Genomic DNA, 9445 nt, shown 5'->3' with positions numbered 1-9445 from the left:
AGTGGTACTGCTTAAGGATTACAAAGAGATTAATTAATTTAGGCTGTCAGAGCTCTAATTAATTAATGGATGTCAGATATTTTAAATACGAGGATTTAATAAGTCTAAATACAAGCCCCGACTCATCACCGGTAATAAAGGGGTAAGTCAATATTGGTTCTCTAGTGGAATGAACTAATATTTATAAATTAATTATGGTCTGGGCTGACCATAGATAATTAATTTATTTGAGGCCCATCTTTATTCCTTGTATTTGGTCCCTGGACTGGCCCAAAGTCTCCTAGCCCAGAAAGAGCTAGAAAACGCCCCATAACCTAAATCTGGCGCCTCCTCCTTTTTCTGTATTATAAAATACAGCTGTCAGCTCTCAGGAAATACACTGATAAAAATATTAGGGTTTGAGAACTGAGAAGGGGCGCAGGAAACGTGGGAGTTCTTTAGCTTGGGATTTCTCACAGTTCGTTGTCCATCCAACGGTGAGACTTGAGCGGGATACAGTCCAGAAGATCAGAACTGGAGTTGTTCGATACGATCATCCACTACGCCAAAAACGCACATACATAACGCCTCATAGATAATGGATATTTAAAATATCCGTTATCTATGTGCGCCTTTTCTGCATAGATAACGGATATTTCAAAAATCCGTTATGAGGAAACTGTTATCTATGATCTTTATAACTGCTTTTGAGTCTTACGTTATCTATGAGTGTTACTTATGTTCATTTTTAATAACGCATTTTTAATACCGTTATGCTTTGTGTTATGTATGAGCACGCTTTAATAACAGTAAATATTACCGTTATTAATCTATGTTATGTATTAGATCTAAAAATGTTAATATTATTTTTTATTTGTTCAAGTAATATTTAAAAAATCAAAATATTGAATTAACTCCTACCAAACTAAATCAGCCCCAAATTCTTCCTGAAAAAATCAGCACCATCGCGAAACCCCTCTCTCTCTTCTTCACTAGTTGCCACCTGCCGTCGTGCGTCGCGACTCGCACCTCCTGCTACACGCCGCCTGCCAGTCGCCGCGAACCCTAGGAGCCTTGACTCGCGCCGCCTTCAAAAGTCGCCGGCCGTCTGCTCACCGTCGTTATGAACCCTAGGCGTCGCGCCTCCACCATTTCTCTTCCTCTTCCTCTTTCCACTTTTATTCTCTCTCTCATCTCCTCTGGTAACTCCTTCTCCAACCCCCAAATTCATTTTTTTATTTTTATTTTTTTAGTTGATTAATCGCGTTCAGTTTTACTACTTTGGTTACTTGGTGAATTTTTATTTTTTGTGCTTTTGTTGTTGGTGGAATTGTTAGGTGTGTTGTATGTTAGTTCGTGATTCATATGATTCTTTGTTATTTGAAGAGGAAATAGTTGTGTGAGACTTTTCCTGAGAAAAAGGAAAAAGAAAAATGATGTATGCAGTTATTGTGGGGAACTTAAGGTTACTGATGCTGGATTGTTGTAATTTACTCGGGAGATTACTCAAATTTGATGAACTAGCCGAACTGGACCCTAGATAATTAATTGAATATGGTCCGGGCTGCATTGGGAGATCTCATATTAGTTATTTGTATCAAATTGTTGATTTTCTAGAACTGCTTCAAAACTTGATGGAGGCTGTAACTTGGTCTACCTGTACGACCTCAAGGCTGTAACTTGGTCTGCCCCTATTGTGATGGAGGCTTTATACATGAGCTGCCCGAAGTTATGGGTGCTCACTCCGGTGATGGTTTCGGACTGGGTTTTCATTTTGGATATCAAACAACCAGTTATGGGTGCTCACTCTAGTTGAAAAGGTTCGTTCTTCACTTCTCATCTCTTCTCATCTGCTATCTCTTTATCTATATGCATATATTTATATGTATATTTGTATTTTGTATTTATGTACTATCAACTATGTTTGTGGAACCGAGGTGCTAATTATGTACTCTGCTACTTTAGGTTGGTTTAATAATTGGGAAGGGTGGAGAAACCAGAAAATTGCAGACAAGATCTGGGGCACGTATTCAGGTAATAGATACAGTACTACGTTGATAATTTTGGTTTTCTTTTTATGACTAAAAGTTTAAGTTTCTTTTTGTCTCTGGCTGATACAACCAAATGGTGCTGAAGACCAATCTAGTTAGAAGATGGTCCGTGTGACTGGTAACAAGAAGCAGATTGAGACTGCAAGAGAAATGATCAAAGAAGTTATGAATCAGGTTTGTGTAGATGTTTTCCCTTCTTTTATGAGCTTTCATGTAGACTGTTGCTCATTGGTTTCTTGTTGCAGTTCACTTTCTATTTATACTTGATTAACTGGTTTATCAAAATGGAAATATGCATGTCATTTACCTACTGTGTAAATTTTGGAATAACTTTATGTTGCTTTGAATTGATTTCTCGTATAATTTATCTTGACTGGCAGATAAAAATCACAAGTCTCAATTTTCTTGCAACATCTGCAGCAAGACCTTCAATAGATAAAATAACATGCTGGTATGCTTAATTAAGTACTACCGAAATTTATTCACAAGTAATTTTGTTATGAGGTAATTAAAATTATATTCATGAATCTTTAATGTTTGGTTTGTTCAATTTGGCGTAAAATGTGTAAGGATTTTTGAAGCTATATATGACTATTAAGTTTATAGGATCAAGATTAGTATAGTAGCTTCTTTGAGAATCTTTAATCTTTAAGGGTTTAAACATGTTTGTTCTTGACTTGGGCTAATATTAGTATATACAGGGAAGAGGCCATAGATGCTCTTATTTCCTAGTAAGACAATTTCTTCTGCTCATTGACAGCTCATTAACATAAAAAACACTACCATTTCCCATTGCTTCTTGGTAAGACAATATTGAAGATATTGAAGAAATTGTCTTACTAAGAAGCTGTGATATTTTGTATAGGTTTTAGTTCTGCCCATTGCTCTATATTCTTGCAAAAAACTAGGAGGAATAATTTCATTGCTAGATGAAGCTTGGTATGTTTTTTAAATGTTTATCTCCTTATTTATGATGCTCTACATTGTGATTCTTGGTTGGCTCTTTGTATGATTTTGTGGCAGGTTTGTGGTGGATTAAATGAGCTGTACGTTGAGCTGAAGAGGCTTGTGAATTCAGAAGAAAAGTTGTACCAGATGGCTAGCTAGTTGCATATTTAATATGTTTAGTATTTTTGTAAGGCATAATAGTATTAGGGTTGTAACCGAATCGAATACTGACGAATATCTCAATATTCGATTCGTATTCGTGAAATAATTCGTATATTCGATTCGGTATTCGTTTAGGTTTCGAATACAAAATGTGATTCGATATTCGATTCGAATTGATTTTTAAATTATTCGCTTCGATTCGTGTATTCGATTCGTTTTCTGAAATGACTTTAAATTAAAAAAAATTGAATATTCGATTCGAATATTCGATTCATTTTCCCTTCTATTCGATTCGATTCGAACTATTCGATTCGAAATTGTAAAGAAAAAAATATGTGAAATAATAATCTAAAAAATATAATGATATATTTCAATACATCTAAACAGATCAAAAAAAGCTCATTTGATGATTCCACGCTTTTATCTTCTTCCTTATCTCCATCTTTATCATCTTCACCATTATTACCTTCTTATCTTTCTCCACATCATATCACTTATCTTTTTCCTCACCACCGCTCTCTCTTGTATCATCACCTTTATCATCATATTGATCACTTCTTTCACTTATCTTTTTCCTCACCACCGCTCTCTCTTGTATCATCACCTTTATCATCATATTGATCACTTCTTTCTCCACTTCACTGGGGACGAGCGATGTTAGCTGCTGGCGAGTGGTGACGGGCAGCGCCGCGGCGGAGAAGAGATGCAACCTGCAGGCGCGGCGTGCGTGGAGAAGAAAGAGAGAGGTTTTTTTTTTTTCAGATTTGAAAGTGGAGACTGGAGGAGCAGCGCGGCGCCTTAGTTAGAAGTTTAGAATTAGGGTTAGATTTTTTTATTTTTTTTAAGAAGGGTTAAAAAGTTACTATTATAAAAATTATAATTAAAATATAATATTATATATATAGTATATATATATATATAATTAGGGTTAGAATTAGATATTTTTTTGAAAGGAGTGTTACAATTAGAAGTTAGATATTATAAAATTATAATTAAAATATTATATAATATGTATAAATATCTAATCGAATATCTACGAATATCGAATCGAATATCATAATTTCATATTCGTATTTGAATAATAATCGAATCGAATCGAATATCTGTTATCGAATACGAATCGAATAATTTCGAATACGAATAGGGCAATTTCGAATCGAATCTCGAATCGAACTAAAATATTCGATTCATTTACAACCCTAAATAGTATTAGATAGAGTAGTTCTTAAATTTTGACTATATAGGCTATGGTGTGTGAATTCTTTTTTATGATAATAATATATGGATTTTGATTATTTTGTTTTAGAATCATTTCTATTTATTGAAATAGAAAATAAGAAAAATTGTGAAAAATAAAAAATATGTTGAAATCTAAGAAAGCATACATAACGGTAAAGAATTGTTATGTATAAGTGTAAAGATAACGTATAAAAATTGACTTTTATAACAGTCAGAGCTGTTATGTAAAACAAGATAGATAACGTATAGAAATTGACTTTTATAACGGTCAGAACTGTTATGTAAAACAAGATAGATAACATAAATAACAGTGTTATGTATTTGGATCATACCGTTATGTAAAATACTATAGATAACGGATTTTCTCTGTTATGTATGCGCGCCGCATACATAACACCACTATACTTAACGCAAGTTTTTCCGCATAGATAACGGATAAAATCCGTTATGTATGCGCGTTTTTGGCGTAGTGATCAATCATCTGTGCATCCGATTCACAAGTAAGTAAATCCTAACACCTGTGTGCAGCTGTTAAATTCATAGGAGCATGTTAGGATTAATCGTTGTATGGTAAATTAATAATAACCAAGAAACGATCATCGGGCAAAGTGGAACGTTAATTCAATTTAATATTCCTTCAATTGGTATCAGAGCCCAGGATTAATTTCTTGGCTCTATTATTAATTTATGTACGATTAATAATGTGCGTTGTTTTACTGCTGTTGTTCTTCGTGGTCTGTTGATTCGTGGGATACGTCGTTTTGACGTTGTAATCATTTTTCACCACGAGAAAATCCGTGGTTAGATTAGAATTTCAATTTGTTTTTGTTTTTCCGTTGTAATCTGTAAAATCTGAGGAGTGAGACGAGGACGGTGACGAATCAACAACGACAGAACGGTGTTTGGAGTAACGGAGGCGCGTCGGGCACGGAGCGAACAAGGCTGCCGGCGCCGAGGGCCGCGCGCGCACGAGCACTTGCGCGCTGGGCGCCGCGCGCCTGGGCAGGTGCCGTGTGCCCTTGCTGCTGCTGCTCGTGCGGATCAGACGGGCGGAAAGGAGGCGGGCAACGGGGCTGTGCGCGCCCGGGGCAGCGCCTGCGCGCTTTGCGCACTGCGCGCCCAGCGGGCGGCGCACTGCCGCTGATGCCGCTGCTGTCCAGTCCACGCCGGAGTCTGCTGCTGCTGCGCCCGCGCTGGAGGCCGCACTGGAAGCTGCTGCGCCGAGGGTCACCTGCTGCTGCTGCCGACCGCGCGCTGGGCAGTGCACCGCGTGGCTGCTGTGCGGCGGTGGAGGCTGCCAAGGGCGGCGGCGGCTAGGGTTTCCAAGCCCTAGCTGTGTTTCAAACCCTAGGGGGCCCAAACCCTAGTTTTTCGTAGACTGGCCCATGTGTTCGGGCCAAGTTTTATTTTGTTTTGGGCTTGTTTTTATTTTATTTTTTCTTTAAAAATAGAATAGTTTTGGGATTCCACGAATGGGTCTCGAAGAATTTTAATTCTTTTATTTATGTTCTTTGCATGCCGTGGTGTTAATCCCTTATGCTCTTAACTTGCTTTTGTTCGTCTTTGCTTGTTAATATGCTTTATTAACTGCGCTTAGACAAGCATGATAGTAGGTTTATCGTTTTCTTAAGCATGTTTTAGAATTCTGCGAGCATGTTTTACATGTTGCGTTCTAGAAAAGCAAGATTAGGATTATGTGCTTGAGCATGTACAAACCTTTTGAAAGAAAAAAAGACTAAGCTTAATATTTTTATGGATGATTAAAAATTATTTAGATTTCCACAAGCGGTCTCTAGACAAAGTGATTGGCGATGTGAGTAAACGTCCGCCCCACGTGGCTTACTTCATGTTTGTTCTTTCATAAGTTTGTCAGATAAGGAAACGAATTGTGGTTATTTTGAAATAATTTTTATTCTTAAAATTATGTAGACCTCCACATGCGGCCTCTAGACAAAGTGATTGACAATGTGAGTAAACGTCCACCCCACGTGGCTTACTTCATATTTGTTTCTCATAAGTTTGTCAGAAGAGGTTTCTATAAAAAATATTTAAACCATTAAAGTAGTGGGAGTTATGCAGTAAACGTCCACCCCACGTGGCTTACTTGTGTAATTTTCACAAGTACTTTGGAGAATGGAATTAAATAAGATAACCAAGAAAATTAAATTGAAAGCGGCATGGTCCTAGTGAGTATGTTAATTTCGAGAATTTAATTTTCAAGGTTAAAATGTGGTCATTGCTTAGATATCATATCAAGTACAATGTACAACTCCCCCACGGAGTCCCTTCTTGATGATGATATGGTCTAGTCAAGGTGCCAACTATTAATTTCTTTTGTCAAAAGGTTAAGTTGACATGGAAATTAAATGACTAGGTGAATAGTCTGGTTGAGGAGTTCGTGTGTAAACGTCCACCCCACGTGGCTTGCACATGGGATTCTTTGAGCGGTTGGAGGTTTCATTAATATTGTTTTATCAAAAGGTTACAATATTATTGTTACGAACTATATGCGTTCAAGTTCTTACATGTTTAAATTGTTTACTTTCAGATATGTCTATGTCTCCGATTATTAACATTCTAGCTAGCAATCCTCTCACCGGTCCTAACTATACCGAATGGAAATGCCACATAATGTACATTCTTGACGCTGACGAGCACAGTTTTGTGCTTACCACTCCACGTCCCGCGGCCTTAACTGATCAGTCAACTGATGCGGAACGTGAGACGCATAGGAGGTGGCACAAGTCGAATAATATGGCCAAGTGCTATATTATGATGACTATGTCGCAAACTTTGCAACTCCAGCATCAGGGCATGGACGATGCGACTACGATCATGTTAAATCTCTCTGAGGTTTATGGAGATTCCGAAAGATCTGCCCGCTTTAACATCATGAGAGAAATCTTAGCATGTGTTATGAGCGAGGGCAGTTCTGTGCACGATCATGTCATGCATATGATAAATTTGTTTGACAGGCTTGATCTGCTAGGAGGGGGTATCGAAGGCGAAGCCAAAGTCGATATCATCCTCAACACTCTCCCCAAATTCTATGAGAACTTCCGTCTCAACATCGTTATGAGCAAGGCCAACTATACTCTCAATGAGTTGTTGAATGCTCTAGTTACGGCGGAGGGAGTCATGGGCTCGCGAAAAGGGAAAGAGGTTCTTGTCGTTGCCAAGGGATCTACTTCTTCGTCGAAAGGCGGGAGAAAGAAGTGGAAGGGTCCAAAAGGCAAGAATGACAACGAAGCTAGTGGGAGTGGCAAAGCCAAAGTGGACGGCCCTAGCGGCGGCGTGAAGAAGCCGACGGGAAAAGGGAAGTGCTTCAAGTGCGGCAAGACTGGGCATTGGAAGAAAGATTGTCCGATGCTCAAGGCAAAGGGACAAGGTACGTCACAAGTTTTAGTAACTGAGACATGTTTAGCTTCGTTTTCTACTCATTCATGGGTAGTGGATACGGGGGCAACTGATCATGTTTGTTACACCTTGCAGGGCTTTAAGCCGACAAGGGAGCTGGAAAGTGATGAGATCACCATCTCCATGGGTAATGCGTCGAAGGTCGCAGCTGTTGCTATTGGAGATTTATCCTTATGTTTTGGTGATAACATTTTAGTTTTGAGAGATATTTTGTATGTGCCGGATTTTCGGCGGAACATAATTTCTGTTTCAAAATTATTTTTGGATGGATATTCTGTTACTTTTGATAGAGGCGTCTCTATCATGAAAAATAACATGACTATTTGTTCTGGAATTTTGAATAACTCTCTCTATACTATTACATGTCCAATTAAAAATTCTGTCCATGTTGCATCTACATCACAAATCTGTCCTAATCCGAATAAGAGGAAGTATTATTCTCATGAATAATATACGCATGCGTGGCACCTAAGGTTAGGCCACATCAATCTAAATAGGATCCAAAGGCTCGTTTCAAATGGAGTCTTGAAAGATTTTCAAGCTGTTCCATTTAGAACCTGCGAATCCTGTATAGAAGGAAAGATGACGGCAAGGCCTTTTAAAGCCAAGGGAAATAGGGCCTCGCATGTGTTAGAATTGATTCACTCTGACCTGTGTGGACCGATGTCCACAAAGGCTCGTGGAGGGTATGAGTATTTCGTCACTTTCATTGACGATTACTCAAGACATGGGTATATTTACCTACTTCAACGCAAGTCTGAATGCTTTGAGAAATTCAAAGAATTCAAGGCAGAAGTGGAGAAGAGAAGGGGTAAATCTATCAAGTCATTGCGGTCTGATCGCGGTGGCGAATACCTTGGAAACGATTTCTTGCAATACTTGTCAGAATGTGGGATTACATCCCAGTTGACTGCACCGGGTACTCCCCAACAGAATGGTGTAGCAGAGAGAAGAAACAGAACTCTTATGGAAATGGTACGATCTATGATGAGCTATGCATCATTGCCTATTTCATTTTGGGGATATGCCTTAGAAACAACGGTTTATTTGCTAAATAGGGTACCGTCCAAATTGGTTCCTAAAACTCCTATCGAGTTATGGTCAGGGCGTCAGCCCAGCTTGAACCATATAAAGGTATGAGGTTGTCCTGCATACGTGCTAGACAAGGAAGCGAAGAAATTGGAGCCTAGATGCGAGTTAATGCTGTTTATACGATATCCTAAGGAAACGAAATGTGGTTATTTTTATAATCCTAAGGATCAGAAAGTGGTTGTTAGCACCAACGCACGATTCTTGGAACATGATTATATAAATGAACACAAGTCGAGGTCCGAGATTGTCCTTCAAGAAATCGAAGGCAATGGACAGGCGATTCCATCACCCCAGCCAAGTGTGCAAGTGAATGCACCACAGGATACTGCACAAACCATTGTCACAGCTGTACCACCACCGCTTCGTCGTAGTGGGAGGGTTGTAGTTCAACCCGATCGATTTATGTTCTTGGGAGAATCTTCGGATCTTCTTCCTGTTGATGAACAAAAGGATGTCGACCCTGATAACTATAGACAAGCGATGAAAGATCTAGATGCAGATTCTTGGTACGACGCCATGGTTTCTGAAATAGAATCCATGACTGCTATGGGTGTATA

General features: G+C 38.8%; 1 long non-coding RNA gene across 4 annotated transcripts; it reads left to right on the top strand.

Annotated features, from left to right (window-relative positions):
• The first annotated feature begins 892 nt into the window (after positions 1-892).
• On the top strand, positions 893-3190 carry LOC130996263 (uncharacterized). Of its 4 annotated transcripts, none has more exons than XR_009092468.1 (6): positions 893-1181; positions 1597-1799; positions 1945-2013; positions 2116-2204; positions 2411-2481; positions 3054-3190. It is a non-coding gene; the product is annotated as an uncharacterized LOC130996263 (long non-coding RNA). The 4 variants fall into 4 exon arrangements; XR_009092471.1 differs by having other exon boundaries at positions 2411-2969; positions 3054-3180; XR_009092469.1 differs by lacking the exon at positions 2411-2481 and having other exon boundaries at positions 3054-3189.
• The last annotated feature ends 6255 nt before the right edge of the window (positions 3191-9445 follow it).

The sequence above is a fragment of the Salvia miltiorrhiza genome, chromosome 7, assembly GCF_028751815.1.
Source record: "Salvia miltiorrhiza cultivar Shanhuang (shh) chromosome 7, IMPLAD_Smil_shh, whole genome shotgun sequence".
NCBI classification, from domain to species: domain Eukaryota; kingdom Viridiplantae; phylum Streptophyta; class Magnoliopsida; order Lamiales; family Lamiaceae; genus Salvia; species Salvia miltiorrhiza.
The sequence above is the reverse complement of the archived record's forward strand: the minus strand, read 5'-3'. Positions and strand labels throughout refer to the sequence as shown.